Here is an 18,050-nt window from a genome sequence, read left to right on the forward strand (position 1 = left end):
TCTTAATACAATAAAAAGGGAAACAATTAAAAATAAAATAAAACATATTTCCACTGACTAGTACATGTGTAGATGAATCTGGAAGATCTATATATTTGAAACTCCATGTAGGAAGTGGGAGAACAAAGAGGACTTTTATTTTCTACATTATCTATTTATGTATGGATTGACTTTTTTCTTCCAACAAGTACATATAACTTTGTAATTTAAAGTAATTTTTTTGTAATTTAAAAGAGGGGTGTTATCTAGCACAGGGATCAAGCTGGTGTAATTTGAGTGGCTCTGAAATAGGAAGATGCTAACAATGGATATTTCCTGCTTTTTTAACAACAATCAGCACACCGGTCCTGCCTCTAGTAATGCTCCTCTTTTTGTTCTTTTTCCCTTCCCCAGTAAGTGCTAATTCTTCCTAAAGTCAAGGCATGAATTGCAAAAGGCTAAGTATGTGCTCTGTCCTATGATGCACCATAGTACCAGCATTGGGCAGGGACAGAACCTACTAGGGTCTAGCAGAAGACAACACGCCTCACTGTCCCAGATGGAGCCTAGAGAGAGTATATACCTCTCAGAGAAATCCCTCTTCTAAAACAACAAAAAAATGGTGGCCAGGTGGGCAGCCAGGACATATTCACAAAATCCTGCGTGGCCCAGACCCAAAGTTCTAGAATTACTGGAAATCTCAAGAGGCCTGAGGCTGGGATGAGGATGTAGTGCCAGATGCAGCTGGGAAGGGGGCTGGTACTCACGCTGCTACGGTGTGAATGATAGTGTCCCCCAAAATTCATGGTGACACTTAATCCCCAAAGTAACAGCATTAAGAAGTGTGGCCTTTGGGTGATTAAATCACGAGGGCTCCACCCTCATGGGATTAGCACCCTTATAAAAGGCAGAAGGCGTTTCGGCCTTTGGGCACGTGAGGACACAGCAGCAAGGCACTATCCTGGAGGCAGAGGGCAGCCCTCAACAGACACCGGTGCCAGCACCTTGATCTGGGACTTCCCAGCCTCCAGAACTGTAAGAAATAAATTTCTGCTCTTTTTAAATTACCCAGTCTTGGGTATTTTGTTAAAGCAGCACAAACGGACTAAGACACAAGCCCTGATGGGTGGGGTGATCTCAGATGGGCTCAGCAAAGACTGAGATCAGCCCAGCAACCAGACACCCTCTCCCACCAGAGAGAATGGTAGAAATGGGACGTGAAGAGGGCCAAAGCATCTGAGTTTATCAAAAAGGAGACTGTGTTTGAAACTGAAAGTGGCTGACCTTAAAAATGGCAATTTCATTTTCTATCATCAGCAGAAAGGTGGCATGGTAGGAAGGTAAAAGTCATGAACGAAAACAAATCCAGTTTTAGCAAGTGCAGTCACAACGCTGCATTGCTGAGTCTGAGTTCTCGTGAGGAGATGCCACCTTATGTTGCTACGGCTACTCTGCTGCGCTTCTCTCTCACCAACCACAGCTGCTTCCCTGGGGCCTGGACTGCTGGGGTTGCCGCTTTCCCTATTCAGTCACTCAGCTTCCCCAGCTGAGATGGGTTTTATTCATGTGTTTATGACCCAAGAGTTCCAGAGGCCCCCAATTCTTGGATCTCTACACCTTCTGAGACACAGATTAAAGATCTGGCTGGCCATCATGCAAAAAGTTGTCAATTTCTACTTCATAAGAGACAAGTTTTCCATATGACTGTCCCATGTGCCATGTTTGGAATCAGCTTCTCATTGTCATTTTCTTGTGTTCATAATCTGTTCTCTAGAACTTACAAAGAATGTTAGAGTCAGAGACCCATGGTGTGGCCTTACAACTGTGGTTCTTCACCTCAGCTACCTGTAAGTGATGCCTGCCAATGCTCCCAATATTTCTGCAAGACACATTCCAAGTTAAACCAAATTGAGGAGCTTTTATTGCAAACTCAAAACCAGAAGGAAAACAGATAAATATTCTTGGTTACAGAAGTAGTAGGTGGTACTTGTGAGGCCTACATCAGCTGACTAAAAACCAGTGACTGAGCATAAACACTTCAGTTTTCCACAGTCTCCACCACTCCCTAATACATCTCAGATTCAGTCCATTTCTCATATTTATATTGTCTGGTGGAAACTGCAGGAACTTGAATTCACAACTCATGACATTCAGTCTTATCTTTAAACAACAATAACAACAACAACAAAAACCCAGTTACTTCATCAGAAAGAAGCCACCTCTGAGAAAGTTCACTTAATCATAGGGGGAAAACTCCAGTTATTTTAATACATCCTTGTCCATAGCAGCATTATTTACAACAGGCAAAAGGTGGAGGCAACCCAAGTGCCCATCAACATATGAATGGAAAAACAGTGTGTGGCATACACACACCACGGAATATTATTCAGCCTTAAAGAGGATGGAAATTCTGACACATGCTACAACATGGATGAACCTTGAGGACATTTGCTGAGTAAAATAAGCCAGTCACCAAAGAACAAATACCATATGATTCCACATATATGAGGTTCCTACAGTAGTTAAATTCATAGACAGAAAGCAGAATAGTGGTTTCCAGGGGCTGGGGGAAAGGGGGATTAGGTAATTAGTGTTTAATGAGTACGGAGTTTTAGTTTTACAAGATGAAAAGAGCCCTGGAGATTGGTTGTACAACAACGTGAGTGTATTTAACACTACAGAACTGTACACTAAAAATAATGAAAATGGTACATTCTATGTGACATATTTTTTCCAATATAAAAAATAAGAAAAAGTTACTTTTAATTTTATTTTTTACATATTTATTTTAGAAACAAGGTTTCACTTTGTCACCCATGCTGGAGTGCAGTGGTGCAATCATGGCTCACTGTAACCTCAGACTCCTGGGCCAAAGCCTCCTGAGTAGCTGGGACACCACCACGCAAGGATAATTTTCAAACTTTTTTTATTTGTAGAGACGGGGTCTGGCTATGTTGCCAGGCTGATCTGGAACTCCTGGACTCAAGCATAAAAACAGTCATCTTATACATTTCCACCCCTCATTTTCTCTCTTTCATTTAGCCCAGAGAGAGGAACGAGCTGTGGTATAGATGCTGTTCCTACCACTCATAAAGCTGAAAGCAATTACATTTCACTCTATCACATACACCAATACAAATAATAAATGAACTGAATACTTAAAATATTTATATAAGCATAGAGAAAAGAATGAGGAATACACACCATTTTTGCCTCTTAGATGATCACTAAAAGAGGTGACTAGGTGGGAAGAAAGAGGAGAAGTTTCCGCTTTATGCAATTCTGTATCATCTGTGTTTGTTGCAGAGAATGTCAGCAATTTGTAAAAAGTTATGGAAAAGCTAAAATAACTCCCTGTTAAAGAGGGCAGAGGAGAAAGCTCTAGCCCCTGTGTCATCTCTGAAATCAACTAAGAACTACAAGAAAGAGAAACAGAGAGGAATCTCCACTTCTATGAAGCCACAACTCAGGAGAGGACTAGCCCCCAGGTGGCTGGCGCCTGGGACCGGACAGAGGAGGATGTGATGAGCGAGACTCTCTGTGGACCTTGGTTGGGAGCAGTAAAGAGAATCCAGGCTTTGCCAGTCGGGGCGCACTGCAGTGCGAATCAGCAACCCCAAGCCCCGCCCTTATTGGAGCTGCAAGGTTCAGTGCGTGGGCAAACCCTGAAACACCTTTGAACGTGTGGACCACCATAGTGGCAGGAAGCTGAGATGAAACAGGCGTGTGCGTCCGCAAGAGCAGGTGCTTATCTGTCACCCATGTGGGGAGAAACTGAGGGTCAGTATGAGCCTAACCCATATGGACACTGCTCAGCGAAGAAGTGCAAGCTAAATCACCCCAATTCTGCAACATGCAGGGTTTTGCTGTGAGTCAGCGAGACTTCCTGTTAGTCTGGAGAGGACCACACCCAGCGGAGAGGAGGAGAGAGGACAGGAGGAAGGTAGGGATGCTGGACCCACGGTGCCTGCCCTGCCAGATCACCTCCAGCCCTGGGCCTCGCGCCTGCTCCTGTGGACATCCTTGCTGCCCCGTGGCGCACACATCCCCTCAGAATAATGCCTTCCAATGCATGAGACAAAACACAGAGAGCACACAGGGAATATCATCTCAAAATATTTTTAAAAGTTTGTGATATTTATACACTGATTAATCAGATCTAGCAGTGGGCCTAATAACTGGTATAATTTGAAAGTAGTGGTGAAGGCAATTGACATTTCAGCATATCTGTAACAACGGTAAAGGGATATAAAAATATGTAATTTCTACTGGTGAAAAATGTATCTACCGATCCCCATGAGCTCTGCTGCCTGCATACATTAAAAAAACTAAAGATGATAATTTTTCCCATTCAAGCTCACAGATCCCCTGAATTGTATCCCCAGACTCCTTGGGGATATTTGCTAGGCTTTCTTCCAACTACTCTTCAAAAAAGAGCTACTCCAGGAAAAAATCCATTATCTCAAAGAAAAGTGACCATATTTTTAAAGGAACCATCATGGAAACTACAAAAAGATAATGTGGGAGGAGAAATAACAGGAAAAAAGGCATATAGGAAACAAAAAGATAAATGAAGAATACTTAACAATGATAATATGCCATAAACCAGGTGAAAATTCATGTCGCAGACACAATAATGGCTCTCAAAGATGCCCACAACCTACTCCCTGAAAACAATGAATGTTATGACACACAGTGCTATGATTCGAATGTGTCTCCTGAAGTTCATGTGTTGGAAACTTAATCCCCAAGGCAACGGTGCTGGGAAGTGGGGCCTAATAAGAAGTGATCAGGTCCTGAGGGCTCTGCCTTCATGAATGAGTTAATGTCATCATCAAGGGAGCGTGTTAGTTGTTGCAAGAGTGGCTTTGTTACAAAAGCAAGTCTGGCTCTCTCTTGCCCTGTGCCTTCCACTACGGGATACTGCAGAATGAGGGCCCTCGCCAGATGCGGGCACCATGCTCTTGAACTTCCCAGCCTCCAGAACCATGAGCCAAATACATTTCTGTTCATTACAAATAACCCAGTCTGTGGTATTCTATTATAGCAACATAAAACGAACTAAGACACATGGCTAAAGAGAATTAAGGTAGCAGATGGAATTAAGTTTGTTAATCAGCTGACCTTAAGGTAGGGATATTATCCTGGATCATCCAGGTGGGGCTAACATAAAGACCCTAATAGAAGGGTCCTTACAAGTGAAAGAGGGAGATGGAAGGTCAGAGTGATTCCATGTGAGGACTCAGACGGAAGCACTATGAGCTAAGGAATGAGGGAGGCCTTTTCCTCGAGCTAGACTCTAAGGGCTCTAGGGGAGACTCTCGAGCCCCCGGAAAGGAACACAGCCCTGCCGGCACCATTGTTTTAGCTCAGTGAGACATATTTTACTTCAGACATGCAGAACCATAAGATACTAAATTTTTTGTTGTTTTAAGACAATAAATTTATGGCAATTTGTTATGCCAGCCACAGAAAACTAATACAATTAGTAGCAACTAGATCTCTGTGAAGTCGAAGAATTTACAGGAAGGATTGTCTATCACAAATAAAAGTCTGAAGAAGAGACATAGGGTTGGGCATTAAGGACATGAGCAAATAGAGATGAAATGACAGGCTGACAAACTCAGACTGAAAGCAGGAAAGCTTTGCGGAAATGAAGACTGCAATAAAAGCAGCAAAAAAGAAAACAAAATCTGTTAAATCATTCCATGTGGTAGAGAACATGCTTGAGGAACTGAGCAAAAGAAACAGGGAAGTACAAAATATTTAGGAGCATTTTAAGGTCAAATGAAAGATGTTTAAGTCAAAGGAGACCCAACTGTGAGAGCAAATGCATTCATATAGGCAACAGGTTTCTTAGGGCCAACTAAGATATCTGCTGCAGTGTTTTTTCTGGCCAGCCCCCTGGCTAGCCGGCCTGCCGGGGAGGCGTGAGTCAGGACACTCATGTAACCAAGGTGTTGTCTTCTGTGTGAACCCATGTGATCACCATGTGATCACACTTCCCCATGGCGTGTTGCCATATATAAGCGCTCGCCATGTTCTCGGCCACACATTTCACCACTGCCGTGTCCCCCCAACAATAAAGAGCATCATGTCTCACCTGCCTGCTGCCACTTGCCTTTTCTTCCAATTTCCAAAGCCTGTGGCAGAGCACGCGCTAGCCACAGAGCATGCTCCTCACACCCAGCGTAGTCGGCAGGATCCAGAGGGGTAAGTGTCCCCTATACCCCAGCAGGGAGGACATGTGGCCTCCTACGAGCTTGTGGCAGCCAGTGGCAATGGTCCTCATGTCATGGGCTTCTGCAATGGGGAGCAGGTGGAATGTCTCCCTGCAGTCCTGGAAAAGGCCTTGGAGGAGTCGCTGCAGCCTGGGGAGTGAGCAGCAGCTGGTCGGGTCGGCCGGCTCTTCCTCACAGCCCTCAGGGAGCAGCATAAAGACATCCTGTGACAAGAAGCCCAGGTAAGGGAGTTACAAGAGATAGAGGAAAATTTGGAAGCCCGCCTGCAGGAGTTGGAGAAAGAGTTAAGGAGCAAAAAAGTATGCAGAGACTGAGGGCGGGCGTCCCCTCTGCTGAGAGCCCGCCCAGTCGTAAAACAGAGAATGGAGCGTGCACAGCCCATGGGGGCTGGGGGCTGGGGGCTGGGGGCCGGCGCCCGACAGTGACAGAGCGTGTCTCTTACTCTGCAGACACCCCTGAGGAGCTGCGGGAGCTGGGGAAACAGTGCAGACAGCGTCCTGGGGTGACTGCCTGCCTGGTGGTTGCATTTATGACATGAAGGGATGGATAGCGTCCTGTGCTCCCCAAGGGAGGCGAAGCAATTGGCATCCATGACTATACGTCCTTCCCTGAGGCAGAGGTTACAGACAAGCAGTCACTGTGGTGAGGGCGACCACGCCTTGCTTGAATGGCTCTGGCTGCCGCTCGCACAGCATGGGATGACGCCGGAAAACTACTTGAAACCGTGAGTAAGTGGACTTCATACGCGGACTTAATTCAGACTCTTCAGGAGTTGGGAATGCACCAAGCAATTTTTGCAGTAGATAACTGGCGGGGGCAGATGAGGAGCGCTTCACTGCATGCACACGCGACCCAATCTTAGCTACAGCTCCCCCAGGCTCGTTTGGCTCGCTGGCAGCTGTGCTCACTCCCCACGTGGGGAAGCAGACACACGAGGTCACCACGGCCGTGGCAACTCTGGGAGACGCTGAAGAGCAGAAAGGGGGGAAGGGACAAGTGCTTATGCCACAAGGACCCAAGAAGGGCCCAGGAGCTCAGGGCCCCTGCAGAAGAAGGCAGTACAAGGATCCCAGAAGGCGTCTGGAACCCAGACGTGGCTAGACCTCCTACTAGCAGGCGTAAAGAGAAAAAAACAGCCTAATGAGGTGTTGCTGGCCCTGTGGGATCAGCTGGCTCCCACCAGCGGTTCAAGAAGGCACCCAAGAGGCAGGGAGCTAAGATACCTGCAAAGAGTCCTACAATGTGCAGCTGCAAGATTTTATGGTTGAAACCCCCTCTTGGATATAGACTAGGGTTAGGCCAAGGCACCCAGTTAGAGGGGACCCCAGATGACCAGAGGCCACATGTGGAACTTGCTGTTCATTGGTCCCCTACAAATGTGCAGAGGGTTTTTGCCTTGGTGGACACGGGAGCTCACTGCTCCCTAATCTATGGAAACTCTGAGTGGTTTGCTGGGCAGACAGCCCACATAGATGGCTGTGGTGGCAAACTGTCAAAGTTAAACAAGTGAGTATTCCACTGAGGATAGGGCGTTTGGCCCCCAGGCCTTACACTGTGTATGTGTCCCCTGTGTCAATACCCTGGGTGTTGACATTCTGCGTGGCTTAACCCTAACCACCTCCACAGGCGAGTTCCGCCTCCGAGTTAGGGGTGTGAAGCTGGTGGTGCATGGCCACCCCCATCACCCACCACAGGTTGTGCCCACACCTCGTCGTGCGGTACACACCCGACGGTATCATTTGCCCGGTGGGGGGGCACAAAGAAATTTCACAAACCATATTACAGCTGGAAAAGGCCAGCATAGTACGCCCAGCTCACAGTCCATTCAACTCTCCTGTTTGGCGGGTTAAGAAACTGGGTGGAACTTGGAGAATGGCAGGAGCCTACCGGGAGCTGAATAAAGTGACGCCCCCCTGCGTGCCATGGTACTGCCATCGATACTGGATCTGAGGGAGCAACTGACTGGTGCTTGGACAGCACCACTGTGCAGTGGACCTGGCCAACGCCTTTCTCTCCACAGACATGGCTACAGACAGTCAAGACCAGTTTGCCTTCAGGTGGGAAGGACGACAGTGGACATTTGAGGTGTTGCAGCACGGTTACCTCCACTGACCAACCATAGGTCATGGTTTGGTGGCACAGGATTTGGCCACATGGAGTCGGCCATCCTCAGTGTTTCTGTTTCATTATATTGATGATATAATGTTAACCTCTGATTCCCTTACAGATCTAGAAGAAGCCGCCACCAGTCTTTGAACCTGTTGGAACAATAGGGTTGGGCGGTGAATGACTCCAAGGTCCAGGGACCTGGCTTGTCAGTCAAATTCTTGGGTGCTGTCTGGTCAGGTAAGACAAAAGCAAACCCCGAGGTAGTTATAGGTAAGATTCAAGCCTTCCCCGACCCACTACAGTGAAACAGTTACAAGTGTTTGTGGGACTTTTGGGGTATTGGTGTATACTCATTCCCCACTTGGCCCAACTGTTTCGGCTATTGCATTCATTGTGCAAAAAGCGGGCACAGTGGGAATGGTCCCCAGAGACAGAGGCCTCTTTTATGGCAGTCAAGAGGGCTGCTGCACAGGCCCAGACGCTAAAAGTTGTAGAACGGAGCACAGCCATTTGACCTCGATGTGACAGTTGACTCAAGCGGGATGGGCTGGGGTTTGTGGCAATTGGGCTTTGGTCCCAGGCTTGGAAGGGGCCCCAGGAGCACTATTCCTTGGTGGAAAAGCAGCTGGTGGCTGTGTGTGCTGCCTTTCAGGCCTGTGAAGCTATAACTGGGCAGTCTAAGGTGCTGGTGCTCACCACATACCCCATAGCAGGATGGGTGAGGTCATGGATAACCGGCCCACGATCAAGGGCAGCCCAGACACCTACTCTGGCAAAGTGGGGAGCTCCCCTGGAGCAACGAGCAGAGTTCAGCTCCAGCCCTTTAACTGCAGAGTTGCAGACAGTACTGGGTCCTCTTGAATTTTTGTCTTAAACCAACCCTCAGACCATGGTAATACTAAGGGAATAGAGCCCGTACTTTGTAGGACGGGGTCACTCTCCAGTGGAGGCCTCGTATGCCCACGGATCCAGTCATGGCCCCTTAGCCCAGTGGACAGCAAGGGCCGTCCAGTTGGATCATGATGAAATTGGTCTGAAACAGGGCAGGGCAGAGCAGCCAATGGGCTCAATTGCCTGCCGTGTGGATCGTAGCTGTGCATGAGCCGTCCCCTTTGCATGTCTGCACTGACAGCTGGGCCATGTCTAAGGGCCTCACTGTCTGGTTACCTACATGGAAAGCCCAAGGTTGGCTAATAGGGCACCGCCCAGTATGGGGACAGGCAATGTGGGAGGACTTGCTGCAGCAAGGACACCAGAAGGAGGTCTGGGTGTATCGTGTTTCAGGACATAGACCTCTAGTCAGCCCCGGCAGTGATGAGGCCAACACCCTGGCAAGAGTGTGATGGATCAGGTCACCCTTGCTGGCTGACAAAGCCGTGTGGTTACACCGTCGTCTGGGCCATGCCAGTGTAAAGACTATGGCTCAAGTGAACCAGAGGCAGAATCTACACACACCTATGGCAGATTTATGGACGGCTTGTCGCTAATGTGAGGTATGTGCCCAACAGTATCCACGTCCTAGGCATCCCCCCACTGTTCCTGGCTATGTCCGACGGGAAGACCGTCCTTTGGAGAGATGGCAGGTTGACTATTTCAGTCTCCTGCCTTGGTCTAACATGGCGGTGTACGCCTCCACAGCGGTTGATACCGCTACCGGCCTCCTTTTTGCCTACCCGGCGGCCTGGGCTGACCAAACACCCTCCATTAAGGCACTGGAACATTTATCTGCTCTATATGGGTGGCCCCTCACTATAGAAAGTGATTGGGGTAGTCATTTTATGGGACATGAAGTCCAACAGTGGGCATGCCAAATGGACACTGAGTGGATAGCCCATGTGCCCTACCGGCCTCAGACCGCTGCATGATAGAGTGATACAATGGTTTGTTGAAGGGGAAGCTAAAAAGTGGGACTTTTCCCCCATCTCTCTGGCACTGGACATGGAGGTGAGATCTGGCCATTTGGGTGCTGAAAGAGCAGCCCTGAAAGGGTGGGCCTGCCCCCTAGATTATTTAACCTACAACAGACCACTCCCCTCCAACTGACAGATGTCTCCAAGGACCCGTTGCTGTGACCCCAGGTAACTCAGGACGAAACTGTTCTGCTTCCGGCCCCAACTCCCCTCAAGGAAGGAGAGATGAAAACCTGGACACGGTCGTGGAGTATAACGGGCCCTGAACCCCAGTGGATTGGACTGTTAGCCCTGTGGGGGGATGGGTTACAGTACCTCTCCAACATGTCACCCACCGTGCTCACCTCTGAACAGCAATTGGTGACAGTCACAGCGGGCAACTATGGAAAGGGCACCCTTCTCATGGGCACCTTAGTTCTTGCCCTTTGGGTAATTCCCCGGGTTCCCCTCGTCTTGGCACCTGAAACCACCAGACCTGTTCTAGGTGAGACTGTGTGGCACCATCGCCCAGGACAAAAGGCAACTCTGGCCGCAATCTTGTCTCAGGACAGACAGGTAGCCTGTGTGCAGCCTGAAGGATGTGAGTTATCCTTAGCGGTCCCCCATCTGCTCTTTCCTACCGACCCAGGTAATCCAGGCTGACAGCATCACCTCCTGGACTTGTGCTCAAGTCAAGAACATTTCTCACTGCTGGGTCTGCACGGAGTTCCTGGTGGAAACCTCCGGTGGCCTGGCCTGGAGCATCACCCCTGCTTCTCTGCAGAACCGGCCTTTCCTGACCATGTGGCATCCCCAGGACACCGACTACCACCCCATTCGCAGGGTAGTCAGAAAACACCTACAATGAACTCCGCGCCCACATCCCACTTTGGGATACACTGTTTGGGAAGGTCAGGGTTGGCTATTATGGGAACAAGTAGAATTGTGCCAAGTGGCCCCTCTATGTATAGAACAGGGAATGGGATTGAGAAACCGCATTATGGGATGGATCCTGAAAGAGTTTTGTGAAAACATTACTCAGAATAATTATGCTACCCGCTGGTGGAGTGGAAAACCTTTGGTGGGGACTGTCCCTACGGATAGAGTGTCCCCAGGATTTCCGTGGGTATGTGGAAGACATGGGTGGCTTTATCTTCTTGCTCATTGGATGAGAAGATGCTCGTGGGGACGGCCACACATCCCAGGGAAGGTCCTCCGCACCTTTACTGAGGAGCCACATTACTGGGATGCCGTGTTCTCCCATTGGCATCAGGTGAAACCCACTCCATGGTGGTTTTCCCAGTAGCCATCCTTTTTCCTGGGGGTGGAGCCATTAAGGTAGAGATAGAAGTGGGTGCCCTAGTGGAGCTACTGCTCGGGCCCTGAATCAAACCCGGCAGGCCTCGGCCCTCCTGATGGATGAGGTCACTCAGATGAGGAAAGTGGTTTTGCACAACCGCATGGCCCTTGCTCTCCTCACTGCAGCTCAAGGAGGCCCATGCGCAGTCGTACATACTGAGTGTGGTGTAGATACCTGATCACCAGGAGGATATCTCCTCCGCACTGAAGGAAGTTGAGGAGGTACAGGCCATCCAACAGTTAACTGGAGACCCACTATAGCAATGGTGGGAATGTCTCTAGTCCTCCCGGCGTTGGACCCTTTTAGTGTTAGGAGCTGCTGGCTGTGGTCTGGTGATACTGTGTTGTTCCCTGTATTGTTGTGGTGGCCTTTGTGCCCAAGGGGCCTCCCTATGGGCCCGTGTGTCAGCCCCGTTACCTCAGGGGTGGAATGTAAGGGAAAGTGCATTTGTATAGCCAACAGGTTTCTTAGGCCAAACGAAGATGCCTGCCATACTGTTTTCTCTGGCCCAGCCCCACTGGCTTGCTGGGCTTCCGGGGAGGTGTGTGTCAGCACACTCATGTAACCAAGGTGTTGTTTCGTGCGTGAACCAATGGGATCGCGCTTCTCCATGGCGTGTGGCCACTACTGTTCAGAGCCATATGTAAGCGCTCGCCACGTTCTCGGCCATGTGTTTCGCCACTGCTGTGTCCTCCCATCAATAAAGAGCATGTCTCACCTGCATGCTGCCACTCGCCTTTTCTTCCAATTCCTGAAGGCTTCGCCAGAGCACACGCTAGCCACAGAGCACCCTCCTCACACCAACTTGTAAATAATTGTTGTTTCTGAAACAAAAGCAAAAGTAAATGCAACAGAAAAAAACATTAAAGACTTAAAAAAAAACTTTCCTGAAATAAAGAAATGCTTTGATCTATCAATTGAAAAGGCAGAATGTGTCTCACGAAAAACGGATTCAGGATGTGCAACACTTGGGAATACCTTTCAAAGACTAAGAAATAATTCTATGGGCAAAAATAGACAAATGAAGGCATCTATGGATGATAACAATCAAGACTTCTGTTTAACATCATTTAGTTGAAATCTCAAAGCAAAGTTTGACCTAAGAATTTTATAGGCAGCCAACATTAATTCATGCAAAAAGTCAAGAAAAAGTTATTTTCAAAACAGATAAGAAATTTTAAAATACCATTTCCATGACCACTTTTTGGAAAAGAAAAAATAAAACCTGGTAGAGTACAACCTTAAGCCAATCATGTAATGAAAGAGAAGATAATGTAAAACAACACTGGTGGGCACTGAGTTTGTTTTCAAATTTTAAAATTAACTTTTATCAAAATAATGTATGCCCATGATTTTCCAAAACCACTAAGCAGTCTAGCCTTTCTGTGGGCAATGGTGCTGGTTAAACCCCATTACCCACAGACCCGACTTGAGGTGCTTATGTGTCTAGTTAAACTGCTCGTATCCAAGCCTCCTTTGCAAACAGGAATGGCCATCTATCATAATCCTGGCCAAAGAAATATTAGCAGAATTCATTGGGTTAGTTTTTAAGGAATCTCTTACAGAGTTCCACTTCCAGAACAGCAGTGCGTGGAGCCAGTGGACCCATTCCTAAGAGAAAAAAACAAAGAAACAAAAAAACACCTCTTCTCTTCCCAACCTGAGAGAAATTCTTTTCCCTTCTTATATGGGGCCACGCACCCAGGTTGCTTGGGGCCCTGATGGTGATGGGACACTTCATTCCCCTTCGCTGCATGGTCCTCGCCTTGCCCAACAAGCTTGGCTGCGCTCCAGAGGCGGGTGGGGTTTTAGGAAGAGCTCCGCCCCGCTCCCTCCTATTCAAGACCAGCAGTGAGGCTCTTTCCACTTACAGGACGCTGCGCGGTTTTGGCTCCCCTCCCTACGACGTGGCTTCAATCAAGGTTTGTGCTCAAACCTTTCTTATCAGGTGTCTGAGCCAAAAGTACTTCAGAGGTTTTATGGCTAACTAACTGATGGGCCATAACTGGATGGGCACTGTCCAAATCTGCACAAGGCCCCATGCGAACATGGCTCTAACCCATCCAAATGCCGAGATGCACAGCGACACCACTTCATGACACAAAGTTAATTCACACAGCACGAGGGACGTGCACGGTTAGGTTAGTAAGTATGAAATGTCCGATTTCCTTAAGTACTAAGTTTGACAGTTGATACTTCTGACATTTCACTTTGACACTTCTTTTTTTATTTTTATTGTGAAGGCACATCCTCATTTTTTCAAATGCATGGTTTTGGCTTGTGATTATCTTATAAATTCTTTTAGAGCACTTTTTGTGAAACCATGGATAAATCAAAAATTCATGTTTTCGAGTACAAGTTCTGTCGTGGAACCAATGAAGCGCAGACAGCTCGAAATACCAACGAAGTGTTTGGGAAGGATGTGGCTAAAGAATGTGCAGTACACTGATAGTTTGAGAAGTTCTGTTCTGGTGACTTTAATCTTGAAAATGAACCACATGGGTGACATGAGACCAAGGTGGATAATGATGAGCTGAAAGCTGCAGTGGAAGCGAATTCATCTCAACCTACACGTTAAATTAGCACCAAGATTTGACATTATTATTCCAACAATATTGGAACATTTGAAAAAAATTGGCAAGGTAAAGAAGCTAGATAGACAGGTTCCGCATGAATTCAATGAGTGCCAGAAGAGAAATCATCTTGAAGCTTGCCTTTTCTTTGCTGTCATGACATAAAGGCAAACCATTTCCACACCTATTGTTATGTGTGATGAAAAATGGATTATTTTTGACAATCGCAAGCATTCGGCACAATGGTTGTCTAAAGACGAAGTGCCAAAACACAGTCCAAAACTGAATATTCATCAAAAAAAACTAACGGTGTCTGTTTGGTGGTCCACCATAGCTTTGTGAAACCCGGTCAATCGATTACAGCAGATGTCTACTGAAACCAACTAGATGAAATGAGGAAGATGCTTGAGATTAAGCAGCTGCGATTGGTCACTAGAGACAGGCCAGTCTTCTTGCAAGACAACACTCTACCACATGTTGCACAAACAACGCTGCTCAAACGACAGAGGTTGGACTTAGAAACTCTCTGTCATCCACCATATTCACCAGACCTTACACCAACTGACTGCCACTTCACCCAGGCTTTGGACCTCTTCCTGTAAGGAAAAATATTCAATTCTCAACAAGCTATGGAAAACACCTTTAGCGATTTCATCACCACTCACTCTTCAGGCCTCTTAGCTGCTGGCATAAACAAGCCACCATTAAGATGGCAAAAGGGTGTCGGTAGTTTAGGAGCACACTTTGATTAATTGTACTGCTACTTGTTTGAGATATAATAAGCTACACTTTTGATTCAAAATCAGACATTTCACATTTAATGACCTCACGTGCTATGTGTTATGACATACAAACTTTTAAAAAGCTGGAAGCAAATACCCCAAAGTGGGGACAATTCTAGTTGTGCAGCAAAACTATGGATGATACTTTTCTTTCCTAGATTTCTATATTTTCACATTTTTAAAGTCACTGTGTCTTGTTTTCATTTTTTTTTTTTTTTTTTTTTTTTTTTGAGACAGAGTGTCACTTTGTTGCCCGGGCTAGAGTGAGTGCCGTGGCATCAGCCTAGCTCACAGCAACCTCAAACTCCTGGGCTTAAGCGATCCTACTGCCTCAGCCTCCCTAGTAGCTGGGACTACAGGCATGAGCCACCATGCCCGGCTAATTTTTTTTTGTATATATATTTTTTAGTTGGCCAGATAATTTCTTTCTATTTTTAGTAGAGACGGGGTCTCACTCTTGCTCAGGCTGGTCTCGAACTCCTGACCTCGAGCGATCCACCCGCCTCGGCCTCCCAGAGCTAGGATTACAGGCGTGAGCCACCGCGCCCGGCCTTCTTGTTTTCATTTTATTATGTCAAATAATACATCATATATGTGATAACCATTTAAGATTAGGGAGTTAATTACGCATATGGTGGTATGTATTTTATAACCCGTGATATGTGTGAGTTGAGCAGCCAGGAACATAAACCCCTGCTATGGTTTAATGCTTGCACCCCTCTGAATTCACACGTTGAAATCTAATCACCAAGGTGGTGGTGTTAGGAGGCGGGACCTTCGGGAGGTGAATAGGTCATAAGTGTGGAGCCCTCATGAATGGGATTAGTGCCTATAAAAGAGGCCCCAAAGAGCTGCCTTGCTCCCCCTACCATTCGAAGACACAGAGAGAACCAGGAAATAGGCCCCCACAAGGTACAGAATCTGCCAGTGCCTTGACTCAGCCTCCAGAATTGTAAGAAATAAATTTCTGTTGTTTATCAGCCACCCTGTTTATAGTATTTTGTTAGAGCAGCCTGAGTGGACTAAGACAGTCCCCATCAGGCCTTTTCACCATGATGGGCCCCGCTGTAGCCAAGTGTCATTAGATGAGAAAGAACCCCGGCCTCGTGCAGGCCAGCCCCACACATCCACACAGTACATGCAAGTAGGCAAAACGGGAATATTGGTAAATATCCATTCACGCTGGAAAGTTTGTGCTGCTCTAAAATGTATGTGTTAAAAACTAATCCCCAATGTGATGGTATTAGGAGGTGAGGCCTTGGAGGAGTAATTAGGTCATGAGAGCAGAGCCCTCATGAATGGCATTAGTGCTCTTACAGGAAGAGAACAGAGAGTTCTTGCCTTCTTTCCACCATGTGAGGCTATGACAAAAAGTTGGCAGTCTGCAATCTGGAAGACAGCCTTCACCAGAACCCAGCCCTGCCGGTGCCCTGACCTTGATGGATGTCCAGCCTTCAAAACTGTGATAAATAATTTCTGCTGTTGATAAGCTACCCAGTCTACCTTGCTTTGTTATAGCAGCCCAACATGACTGAGACATTATTTAAAAAGAGCAAGAAGAATAAAACCCGCATATGGAAAAGCACATTGGCCACATATTAAGCATTAAAAAACGTAATTCTTATTAGTAACTTAGGAATAAAGCAAGTTAGATATTCAATGTGCTTTAAATTTTTTGAAGTGGTAAATGGCACACAAATAAAAAATGCCATCTAATACATAAAATTGTAAAAAGGGTAGACACTATCCTAAAATGTGAAAGTCAAGTTTGAGTTGTACAATTTTGGGGCAAATGTGATTGGGCATTGGCAGACAGACCAGTGTTAGATAAACTGACCTTCGGCCAACTGGCCTGCTTCCAACAGCAGGGGTGTTAGGGAGGGACCCCTGGCTTAGAATACATTTCTCCAAGCTTCTTAGCTCCTGCTGGGCATTTTCTTCTCAGAAAACAGATCCTTTCCTCCATGCAAAGAATGCAGAGGTTTAAACTCACATAACTTATAAATGGACTCAAGGGCTGCACATCCAGGCCAGGTGTTCGTTTAAAAAGGGGGCAGGGGTGCAGTATTTCATGTTTGGAAGAAGAATTGGGGTGGATACAAAACATAGCTTGGAAAGGGCAGCATAGCAGGCGGGACTCTCTTGGCTCCCATTATCATGCTGTTTCTAGTTAACCTTGATGAGATGTACAGAGAGTCTCAGGGCTGGACTCACACTACCCTTGTTCAAGAAAAATTATTCAATGATACTTGTTAAAGCACAGTAAGGCGGACTTTATGCAGGACCCTCATGGTAGGTATAGGGACCACCGCCATGGCATTTTGCAATGGAGATTGGACTCACTCCAAGTACAACAAGGAAAAGTGGGTACTTATAGCCAAGCAGCAAAGTAGGGGGCAGTGGATGGAAAATTACTAAGAGGAAGCACCATAGGTAAGAGGGATTCTGGCTAAACTGACCTAATAGGATTCTTGCTGAAGACAGGCCGGGGTGATCAGACACCACCTGGGGGATGGCGGAGGATGAGGAACCCAATCTGATATTGAGGGTGGTCAGATACAAAGGGTTCTTGCCAAACTAACATAGCAGGACTCTTCTTAAAACTGGATTTAACAGTGACGTGCACAGATGGGCCTAGGAGAAGGTTCAGGAGCCTGACTAAAGTTTGGTCAAGCAAAGAATCTTTGTCACCCTTCATGTCTCCTCTTAGTAATTTTCTGTCCACTGACCTCCTCCCCACTCCTTGGCTGTAAATCCCCACTTGCCCTTGTCATATTCAGAGTTGAGAACAGTCTCTCCCCCCTATTGTAATAGTCCTGAATTAAGTGCCTCTTATTATTTTAATAAGTGTCAGAATAATTTTTTCTTAACAGCCATTGGGGTGTCACTCAAGCTCCTAATGGTATAACAAAAGTCGCTTGGGCCAGGCACGGTGGCTCACACCTGTAATCCTAACCGAGGGGAGAGGATCGCTCAAACTCAAGATTTCAAGACCAGCCTGAGCAAGAGTGAGACCCCATATCTACAAAAAACAGAAAAATTACCGGGCATGGTGGCGCATGCCTGTAGTCCCAGCTACTCGGGAGTCTGAGGCAGGAGGATCACTGGAGCCCAGG

The 18,050-nt window shown here is 47.0% G+C and overlaps 1 long non-coding RNA gene across 2 annotated transcripts; it reads left to right on the forward strand.

Moving 5' to 3' along the window:
• The first annotated feature begins 2,898 nt into the window (after window positions 1-2,898).
• LOC123649354 lies at window positions 2,899-12,302 on the forward strand. Of its 2 annotated transcripts, none has more exons than XR_006738998.1 (5): window positions 2,899-6,442; window positions 6,671-6,945; window positions 8,449-8,567; window positions 9,615-9,823; window positions 10,377-12,302. It is a non-coding gene; the product is annotated as an uncharacterized LOC123649354 (long non-coding RNA). The 2 variants fall into 2 exon arrangements; XR_006738997.1 differs by having other exon boundaries at window positions 2,901-6,442; window positions 6,671-6,949.
• Window positions 12,303-18,050: the final 5,748 nt, after the last annotated feature.

The sequence above is a fragment of the Lemur catta genome, chromosome 13, assembly GCF_020740605.2.
Source record: "Lemur catta isolate mLemCat1 chromosome 13, mLemCat1.pri, whole genome shotgun sequence".
Taxonomy (NCBI): Eukaryota; Metazoa; Chordata; class Mammalia; order Primates; family Lemuridae; genus Lemur; species Lemur catta.